Source organism: Nicotiana sylvestris, chromosome 10 (assembly GCF_000393655.2).
Source record: "Nicotiana sylvestris chromosome 10, ASM39365v2, whole genome shotgun sequence".
Taxonomy (NCBI): domain Eukaryota; kingdom Viridiplantae; phylum Streptophyta; class Magnoliopsida; order Solanales; family Solanaceae; genus Nicotiana; species Nicotiana sylvestris.
Window position 1 is genome coordinate 69,013,218 of NC_091066.1, and position 11,530 is coordinate 69,024,747.

General features: G+C 41.8%; 1 long non-coding RNA gene across 1 annotated transcript; it reads right to left on the reverse strand.

Annotated features, from left to right (window-relative positions):
- Nucleotides 1-7,326: 7,326 nt before the first annotated feature.
- LOC104241683 (uncharacterized) lies at nt 7,327-10,750 on the reverse strand. Its single transcript, XR_011403136.1, has 3 exons — nt 10,180-10,750; nt 8,599-8,666; nt 7,327-7,595 (listed from the first exon to the last, which is right to left on the reverse strand). It is a non-coding gene; the product is annotated as an uncharacterized lncRNA (long non-coding RNA).
- Nucleotides 10,751-11,530: the final 780 nt, after the last annotated feature.

Below are 11,530 nucleotides of genomic sequence, written 5' to 3' on the forward strand. Positions count from 1 at the left end.
CTATACCGAGCTAATGTGTGTGTTTGCCAGGGCTTTCGGTCTAGTCATTGCGAACTCGAGTTTTACGAAGCGGGATGAACATTTGGTTACTTATCAAAGTTTAGTGGCGAAGACTCAGATTGACTATCTCCTCCTCAGGAGATGCGACAGAAGGTTGTGCGAGGACTGCAAGGTTATCCCAGGTGAGACCCTGTCGACGCAGCATAGGCTTTTGGTGATGGACATTTGTATTAGGATAAGGAGGAAGAAGAGGTCAGTACAAGGACACCCCAGGATTAGGTGGGGCGCCTTAACTAAGGATAAAGCTAAGGAGTTGGAAGGAAGGTTATCAGCAATGGGAGCTGGGAGAAGTAGTGGAGACGCAAACACAATGTGGTCGACGACGGCGTACTGTATAAGAAAGGCGGCGAGAGAGGTGTTAGGGATATCTACGGGCCACAATGGTGGCCACAAAGGAGATTGGTGGTGGAATGCAGTTGTCCAAGGTAAAGTAGAAGCGAAGAAGTCGGCTTACCTGCGGTTAGTAGGGAGCACTGACGAGGAGGAGAAGAGACAGAACAGTCAAAGGTATAAGGTAGCTAGGAAGGAGGCGAAGATGGCAGTGACAGAGGCTAAGACGACAACTTTTGCTCGTCTGTATGAGGAACTAAGGAACAAAGGTGGGGAGAAGAAGTTATTCCGACTCGCTAAGGCGAGAGAGAGGACAACTCGGGATCTGGACCAAGTGAGGTGCATAAAAGATGATGACGGCAAAGTTTTGATGGGAGATGACCAGATTAAGAGGAGGTGGCAGACCTACTTTCATAAACTTCTAAGTGAAGAAGGGGATCAGGATATTATACTTGGGGAATTGAGGAATGCCGACAGTCACCATGAATTAAGTAATTGTAGGGACATTGAGATCGACGAAGTCATGGAGGCAATGCGTAAGATGAGAAGGGGCAGAGCTACTGGGCCAGACGAAATTCCGGTTGAACTGTGAAGGTGTGTGGGTAGAGCAGGCTTGGAATGGCTTACTGCATTGTTTAGTGTTATATTCAAGACTAATAGGATGCCTGAAGAGTGGAGGTGGAGTACAATGGTCCCGTTGTATAAGAACAAAGGTGATGTCCAGAGCTGTAACAACTATAGGGGCATCAAATTACTAAGTCATACCATGAAAGTTTGGGAGAGAGTGGTAGAAATGAGAGTGCGAAGGACGGTGTCTATTTCAGACAACCAGTTCGGGTTCATGCCGGGGCGATCTACCACAGAAGCTATCCACCTTATTAGGAGGATGGTGGAACAGTACAGGGATAGGAAGAAGGATCTCCACATGGTGTTTATTGATCTGGAGAAAGCGTACGATAGGGTTCCTAGGGAGGTCTTATGGAGCTGCTTAGAGGATAAAGGGGTCCCGGTTGACTATATTAGGGTGATTAAAGACATGTATGCTGGAGCTAAGACTCGGGTTAGGACAGTAAGAGGCGACTCTGAATACTTCCCAGTTATTACGGGGTTGCACCAAGTGTCTGCGCTCAGCTCATTCCTATTTGCCCTGGTGATGGATGCACTGACTCATCATATTCAAGGGGAGGTGCCATGGTGCATGCTATTTGCTGATGACATTATTCTAATTAACGAGACACGAGGCAGCGTCAACGAGAGGCTAGAGATTTGGAGACATGCTCTTGAGTCTAAAGGTTTCAAGTTAAACAGGACGAAGACGGAATACCTCGAGTGCAAATTTGGAGTTGAGCCGACGGAAGCGGGAGTTGAAGTGAGGCTTGACTCTCAAGTCATTCCCAAGAGGGGTAGCATCAAGTACCTTGGATCGACGAGGATGTCACACACCGTATAGGGGTGGGGTGGATGAAGTGGAGGTTAGCGTCGGGAGTCTTGTGTGACAAGAAAGTGCCACTGTTACTAAAAGGTAAGTTTTATAGAGCAGTGGTTAGGTCTGCCATGTTATATGGAACTGAATGTTGGCCGGTAAAGAACTCACACATCCAGAAGATGAAAGTAGCAGAGATGAGGATGTTGAGGTGGATGTGCGGGCATACAAGAATGGATAAGATTAGGAATGAAGATATTCGAGAGAAGGTGGGCGTGGCCCCCATGGAGGACAAGATGCGGGAAGTAAGACTCAGGTGGTTCGGGCACATTCAGAGGAGGAGCACTGATGCACCGGTGAGGAGGTGTGAGCGACTGGCTGTAGTGGGCACGCAGAGAGGTAGAGGGCGACCTAAGAAGTATTGGGGAGAGGTGATCAGACAGGACATGGCGCGACTTAGGATTACGGAGGACATGGCCCTTGATAGAGAATTATGGAGGTCGAGCATTAAGGTTGTAGGTTAGGGGAAAGTTGTGAATATTTCTACAGCACAATAGAGTGAGACTAGCCAGTTAGGAGTTAGACTAAGAATGTCATTGATCGGCTATTGATGCAGGGCTTTACCTGCTAGTTTTACTATACCAGCCATCTATTTTATATTTCGTATTTTGTATTTCATATCTCTTATACTGCTGTTATTTTATTATGCATTTTTATGGTACTAATATATTGGCTTCTGTTGCTTTTTTGAGCCGAGGGTCTCCTGGAAACAGCCTCTCTACCCTTCGGGGCAAGGGTAAGGTCTGCGTACATATTACCCTCCCCAGAACCCACTTATGGGATTATACTGGGTCGTTGTTGTTGTTGTTAATAAACAAAGAGACTGAATAGCATGCCTAGTCAAGTATATTCCATTAAGCTTTTAAATGTCTGATGATAGTATTAGCTATTTTCTGATTTTAGGTCGGCTAATTTGTTACTTTACTGTAAGCTTAGTTTTATGAAGTGTGAAATCTGTTCTATTTGTCCTTTGCTGCAAGTTGCTAGAGATAAACTTCATTCTTCAAGACGTGGACAAATTTTTACTCTTGAAACAAAAATAACAACTTGAATTCAACTTGAATTAATCCTGCAGCATGATCCAATTTTTATAGCTTCTATTGTTGTCACTGATTTATAGTCTATTGTTTATTTTTCTTCTTCTCGAGCCGAGGGTCTTTCGGAAACAGCCTCTCTATCCCTCCGGGATAGGGGTAAGGTCTGCGTACACTTTACCCTCTCCAGACCCTACTTGTGGGATTTTACTGGGTGGTGGTGGTGATTGTTGTTGTTAATTTGTTAATTATATTTTCTTTTGATTGTTTTGTAGCCAAGTAGTGCGGCTAGCGGATCTATTTCACCCATAGATATAAGAAGACCATCCTGTGGAAGTAATCCTAACGACAACCATTTAAGTTGCTTGCAAATGTATTAGATAATTAAGTATCGTACTCGATTGAATGGTCATAGTAGGTCTTTTGTCCATAATGGTTGGAGTGGATGTTCTGTTTATTGTTAGTTTTAAGACTAATTATAATATTGATGTTTTGTGTTTAATGGTTGGAGTAGTTGTGTTTAAAGCAAATTTTTGAGATTAATGATAATTTACTTTAATGTATTGTGTTGTTTATTAATATATTGATGCTACTTGATTCCAGTAAGCAATCTATATAATTTGTTGATGCTTCATTATATTAATATAATTGAAATTGGAATAGTTATGGAGTAACATTATATTGTAGAAAAAAATATATTCAATGAATAGCGGAGGTTATAACTGCCGTTATTTAACCTATAATAATATTGTGTTATAATTGTGGGGGTTAAATAAAGAAATTGCGGGGGTTTAGACCTCCACTATTTTTTAATAAGTGACAGCCAAACTACCAAATTGCGGAGGTTATACCGCCGTCAAATACCCGATGCTATATGATAATGGTAGTCTGTAAAAAAAAACCCGCAAATTGGTTGCGGCGAACATTATTGCGGGGGTTTTGGAACCGCCGTAAAAGTATATTGCAGAGGTTTTTGACCGCCACAATATGTAAATAAAACCTCCGCAAATTCAGCATTTTTTGTAGTGAAATAGTCAGTGTTTTTATTACTTCATTAGAGGCTTCATAGACTAGAGTAACAGTTAGAAAGAGTCACATGCTTTTCATGTTAAGCAATGTTGGCTACAGATATGTTTCAGACTTGTATTAATGTTTTCATACTTTGATTTATATCATTCAGACTTTCAGTATATCAGCATATGTTAGTTTATCTTCTGCATTCAATATGTTATGATATCACATGTTGATTCAGTCAGCCAGTTGGGTCGTTCGGTCATATGTAGTCAGGCACCGGGTGTCGTGTTACATCTAGGCCCAGGTTCGGGGCATGACATCTGAACCGCATCTATCTTCTTTGGATCCACCTTAATCCCTTCCTTGAACACCACATGGACCAAGAACGCCATCGAACTAAGCCAAAACTCACATTTGGAGAACTTGGCATAAATCTTCTCCTCCCCCAGCTGCTGTAATAAAATCCTCAAATGTTGGGCATGATCCTCTTGGGTACAAGAGTACACCAAGATATCATCAATGAATACTATGGCAAATGAGTCGAGATATGGTTGAAATACACTGTTCATAAGATGCATGAATGTTGGTGGGGCATTGGTCAGCCCAAAAGACATCACAAGGAACTCATAGTGACCATAACGGGTCCTGAATGTCGTCTTATAATATCCGATTCCCGAATCTTCAACTGGTGATACCCAGACCTCAAATCAATCTTAGAGAACGCCCTTGCTCCCTGAAGCTAGTCAAATAGATCATCAATGCGCAGAAAAGGATACTTATTCTTGATTGTAACTTTGTTCAACTACCTATAGTCGATGCACATCCGTATAGTACTATCCTTCTTCTTCACAAATAGAACAGGTGCACCCCAAGGCGACACACTAGGACTAATGAACCCCATATCAAGAAGTTCCAAAAGTTACTCCTTCAATTCCTTCAACTCAGTTGATGCCAGACGATACGGAGGAAAAGAAATGGGCTAAGTGCCTGGCACCAGGTCAAAAGCAAAGTCAATAACTCTATCGTGCGGCATGCCCGGGAGGTCTGCAGGAAACACATCCGAAAAGTCTCGAACCGCCGGAAAAGAATCTATTGTAGGAGTATTAGCACCAACATCCCTCACCAAGGCCAAATAAGACAAACATCGTTTCCCAACCATCTGTTGGGCTTAAATCAAATAATTACCCTGCTGGGAACATAATCTAGAAAACCCCTCTACTCAATCATTGGAAGCCTCGGCATCACCAATGTCACGGTCTTAGCGTGAAAACCCAGAATAGCATGACATGGAGACAACCAATCCATACCCAAGATCACGTTGAAATCAACCATACTAAGAAATAAGAGATAAACTTTAGTCACCAATCCCTAATAGTCACTACACAAGACCGATATACACTGTCCACAATAATAGTATCACCCACCGGCGTAGATACATGAACTAGTGAAACTAACGACTCACGGGACATATCCAAATAATGAGTAAAATAGGATGATACATAAGAATAAGTAGAACCAGGGTCAAATAATGTGAAAGCATCTCTGTGGCACACTGAGACAATACATGTGATCAATACATCTGAAGCAACAACATCTGACCTAGCAGGAATAGTATAGAATCGAGCTTGACCACCACCTGACTAGCTTCCCCCTCTATGGCCACCTCTAGCTGGCTGGGCCCACCCTGAGCTGGTTGGGTGGGAGGTGAAGTAACTAGTGCGAAAGTCGCAGTCTGACTCCTCTAATGAACTTGACCTCTCGAGCGACAGGGACACTATCACCACATATGCCTAAGGTCCCCGTACTCAAAGCAACTTTTCGATTGTGGTGGTGGGGGCTGAATCAGGCCTGGAGTACTAGAGTAACTGCTAGAAGGAACTGACACAGATGAACGCGGAACCGATGGAGCATTGGATAAACTCTGAGCTAGGAGAGCATTGAGAGATGACTGACCCGAATGGACACTATATGAACCAAGGCTAGATGGTGCACCATGATGAACTGGATGAGCCATCTGAGCGGGCCTATAAGGACAACCCTTGTTGTGGTAGGACTGCCCAGAAGGAACACCACTTAAACAACTCAAACCAAGAGGCCTCTTGGCCTCCCTATTCTCACGCTCCTGAATACGAACCATCTTTAGTTGCCGACCAATATCAACCACCTCATCGAACGTAGCACCTGATACACTCTCCCGAGTCATAACAAAACGTAACTGATAGTAGGGGACATCAATGAATCCCATATCCTCTCCCTCTCAATGGGAACCAACCAAACTGTGTGATGAGCTAACTCTTAAAATTGCATCTCATACTGGGTGACAGACATGCCCTCCTGACTACCTGCTCGAACTGTCTGCGCAGCTCCTCTCTGCGAGTTCGTGGCATAAACTTCTCCAAGAAGAGAACGGAGAACTCATGTTATGAAAGTGGTGCTACATTGACTGGCATGCGCCTCTTATAGGCCTCCCACCATCTGAAGGCAGCCCCTAATAGCTGTTATATAGTAAAGGAGACTCCACTAGTCTCCAGAATACCCGTCGAACGAAGAATCTGCTGGCACCTATCCAAGAAGTCCTGGCAATCCTCTGACTTTGCCCCACTAAATGATAGAGGCCTAAGCCTCCCAAATATCTTTATCCCCTTCTACTTTTCATCATTCATAATAGGACCCACCTGGGCTTGAGCAACTACAACCGGTTAGGCTGGTAATACCCATGGTGTCTGAAGTCCCTCCATCACTTGCTCTGGAGTGCGGGTGGTGTGAGTCTAAGTACCTCCCCCGGCCAGAGAAGTGGCTGGCACAGTTTGAATAGAAACTGCCTAAGCAAGTCTAGTGCACATAGCCAATATCTGAGCCAAAGCCTCCTGAAGGTCTGGAATCACAATGGGCATAGCTGGTGCCTGGTTTGGCCCCACTGGCTCGACCATATCTGGAACATGCTCCTAAGCTGGAGCAACTGGAGGATCTGTTGGTGCTACTCTAGCTACTGCATGAGTTGCACCTAAGCCCCTACAACGGCCCGACCTCTCGTGGCCCTAGCCGGTGGTATTGGTGGATGTCTGTCCGATTCGGTAGCACGTGTTCTCACCATCTTTAAGAGAATAAAATAACAAAAATTTAGTTCTCGGAATCAACAAATTCGCACGACAAGAATACAAGAATGTGAAGTTTTCCTAAGGCTTCGGTGGCCTCTTGAAGATAAGTACAAACATCTCTGTACTGATCCGCAAGACTCTACTAAACCTACTCATGACTCGTGAGACTTATGTAACCTACATTTTGATACCAACTTATCACGGTCTAAAACTCAACCTATCGTGATGGTGCCTATCATGTTACTAGGAAAGCCGCCAACTCAGACACTTCCAACACTTTCAAATTTAAAATATACTAAAACATGTCTTAAATAAGTAAAAGATCTCATAAAAACCGAATAAAAAATGTCACAACTCGATACATAAGTTTCCCAAAGCCAGGGTGTCACTGAGTACATCAGAATCTACACAATACAAATCTAAAACATTGTCTAAGAAATTGAAACTGAATAAGTAAAACTAAGGGATAGGGGAGGAGAGTCAAAGTCTCCGGACCCCAGGGCAGCTACCTTGATAATCTCCAAATGACGATAAACTCTAAGAATCAACAACCACCATGTCTAGAAATACCTGGATCTGCACATGAAGTGCAGGGTGTAGCGTGAGTACAACCAACTCAGTAAATAACAAGTCTAACTATTAGGCTGAAAGTAGTGACGAGCTTCATATGTACAGTTCAATTACAGAATTACAGTACAAAAATGTAGACATGCTTTCAATTTAACAGTTAAAGCCCAAATAGGTAAATCATGTCAAGTTTAATTGAAACAAGATATGGTACATCTTGGTATCTACTTGTCAGTTATATATGCCAACTAAATTACAAAACAATAATGAAATCACATGCATACTCTCAAAGTATCATTCACTCCATCCTTACTCTCACTTCATCCTCACAGTCACTCATCCCTCACAATCACTTATTCTTTACAGTCACTCCATCCTCAAAGTTACTCAATCCTCCCAATCACTCAGCACTCGCGCACTCGCTCAATAGGTACCTGCGCTCACTGTGGGTGTGCAGATTTTTGGAGGGGCAAATCCAGCCCAAGCACTAGAATAAGCCAATCATGCCATGAATCAATAAAACTTGCTGCAATATGCAGCTCGATCCCATAAATTACCTCACAATCAGGCCTCACTCAGTCATCAATCTCTGTAGTATGTCGGGCTCACAAGAATCAGGATAATCAACCCAAATAATGATGATATGATGCAATAAAGGACAACAGAGACTGAGATATAATATGCAATAATAGATGTGACTAAGTACAAAATTGCAAATTAAGCAAATAATTCAACATGTAACATGACCTCAGTGGGTCTCAACAATACCAACGCGTAGCCTAAGCATGATTTCTAACATGACTGGCAACTCAATTTGTCTAACACATAGGTGGGAATATGGATAACGACAAGATTATTCAACTATACAGTTCCATGGAATCGACCAGATCACAATTCATATGGTGCACGCACACACGCCCGCCACTAGCATGTGTGTCACCTCAACATTAATAATATAACACGTAATTCGGGGTTTCATACCCTCAGAACGAAGTTTAGAAGTGTTACTTACCTCAAACCTTGCAAATCTCTACTCCAATAAACCCTTGCCTCGCGAATCAGCCTCCAAATGCCTCGAATCTAGCCACAAATAATTCCATACAATCAACACGAGCTAAAGGAATCAATTCCATAAGAAAATACTAAGTTCTTAATCAAAAGTTAAAAAGTCAACTCAAAAGTCAACCCTTGGGCCCATGTCTTGAAATCTGATAAAAGTCACAAAATTTGGAAGCCAACACGAGTCCAACCATACCAATTTGCCAAATTCCGACACCAAATCGTCACTCAAATCCCCTTCAAAAATTCCACCTCAAAAATACACAAACTAGGTAGGAAATTCAATGTGAAAACAAGATTATTGAATAAAAATGATCACAAGTGATTTATCTCAAGAAACCCTTCGAAATCCCTCTCAAAAATCACCTTAGTCCGAGTTTGCAAAGTCCAAATGAGAAAAATCACGAAACCCTTCAGATTTAACACTGCCAGTGCTTTCGTACCGATGACCTGTCACACCTCCTTTTTCTACCCCGAAAGGGTATAAGGGACTTTTACCAATTAAAGTGACAATAATCGAAACGGGATTATTTATTCAAATTCAGAGTCGTCACTTGAGATAATTTAGAGTGTTCCAAGTCACCGGTTTAAATTCACGAATCGAGGAAAGATTGACTCTGTTTTACAGTCCGCAAAATACAAAAATCTGGGTAAGGAATTTTGTTAACCCGGAAGAAGGTGTTAGGCATTCCCGGGTTCCGTAGTTTTAGCACGGTCGCTCAACTATTATTATTGGCCTAATTATCTGATTAAGTACATATTTTATACATATTGTGCATTTTTATTCCTTTTTACCGCTTTTAACATTTATAGGATTATTTCTGGAACAAGTCACGACGTCGTACACTTGCCATTTTGGTACATGGTACAAACCGCGCTACATGAAATGCACCCGCGATTTACGACATGTTTATTTTAATATTATTCAATAGGGTCACATGAAATGCACTGTCGAATTGAGATTTACGTATCGCGACCATGCCACGGGAACTGTACCCATGACCACGATGAACTCATTTACGCACCTAAAAGTTGGCCTACCCACGTGATGATGGCCTAGCATGCTGGTAGCGGTCCAATTAACGAGAGTAAGAATAAAGAACGACAAAATTATATCAAACTCAATCTCAAAACATATGGCAGGCCAAAATTTACATGTAACCCTTAGTCCTATTCCTTTTTTAAGTTCAGCACAAATTAAAATTAAAATTTCAGCACATATGGCAAGCCAAAATTAAAATTTCTGCGCAAGCTAGTTCGTAAGTAGTTTATTTCACATTCAGTTCTCAATATTTAATTTCCAAATTCGTGAGTTCCAAGTAAAGACAAATGCAACACAATTAAGAAACAACAAAACTTGCTCAAATAGTGACAGACCATTCATTCAATTTAGACAACTAGACTCAACATGATTACTAAGATAAAGTTCATTCAATCAACAGTCAAACATCAAAGTATTTACTAAATCATGCAAAAATAAGGCATCACATATATATGAGATCAAAGGAACAACAGATAAGGAAAGGAGATGGACCTTTATTGCTGCATATTCCTCAACGTGTATAACGACAGAAAATCTTCAATGCAACAATTCAATAACAAACTAAAGACCTGAACCTTGAACCGGAAACGGAGCTTCGAACGGATCTCATCTTCAATCAAGCTGTTACATTCGGGTATATGAGTTCCATTTTTTTCAGTGGGTTTTGTAGTGACGGGATGGTACCGATGCAGCTTCTTCAGAACGGATTGGATCTCTCTTTACTTCTGGTTTCTGGATTGAAAATCGTCGTCGTCCCCTCTCACTCTGTTGCTGTTCGTTTTCAGTCGTCCTCCCCGTTCTACGTCCGTGTGTGCGTGTGTGTGAAGAATACAGGTGCTCAAGGGTGTTGTTTTGGTGAGGGTGACGTTAGGTTGAAGCTTAGGGGTCGTTGGTTTTGTTTTTTGTCTAGGAGAAGAAGAAAAGGGTCGTTCGTTGTTGGTCTCGCTGCTTAGGTCTTAGGGTTCCGCCAAAAGGGTTGAAGATGGAGGGGTGTCTGCGGCGCTGCTGGGAGCTTCTTCTTTTTCGTTAGGTTTTTTGTTAGGTCTTCCAAAAATCAGGGAAATGGCTGGTTAGGTCTCTTTATGCTGAAGGTTTTTTAGGAGTTATATCAAGCTTATGGATTTTTAGGGTTGAAAAAAAAAATCATGGGTCTAATGGGTTTTTTGGGCTTTAAAATTGAAATTGGGTTGGGTCCATGTCTTGTTCGATCTTAATTTTGGGCTAAGAAGACTAATTAAAAATATAAAACTTACTCTTAATTAATTAAAACACACTACTAAAATAAAATTAGGCATTAAAAGTGAAACTATTTTTTATATTTTCAAATATTATGAGAGGTAGATAAACTAAAAATAACTAGATAAAATATTGATTAGCTAAATAAAAGAAAATATTTTTGTAATTTTTATTTTTTTGATAAAATAAAGCAAAAGAGTCAAAATTAGTTAAAGTAGCGATATTAGACCTAAATTAAATATTTAAATGCTAAAATATGTAAAATCTTGGGGAGGATCAAAAATTACATGTCTACAGGAGACACTTAACTGCATCTGCAGTCTCGCAGGTGTGAACACTTCCTCCGCTTCTGCAGTTGTACCTGAAGGTCTCTGCCTTCGCTTCTGCGATCCCACATGTGCAAGTGTGAGTTCGCATATGCGAAACTTTCTCGTACCTGCAACGACTGCACACCCCTTTCCATGCCGCTTCTCTGATCCCTTGCTCGCACCTGTGATCAAATCTCCGCAGGTGCGATCGCACCAGACTTGGTGCACTATAACAATCTATCAAATTTCAAACTTGATCCGTTAACCATCTGAACTCCACCCGAGGCCCCCAGGACCTC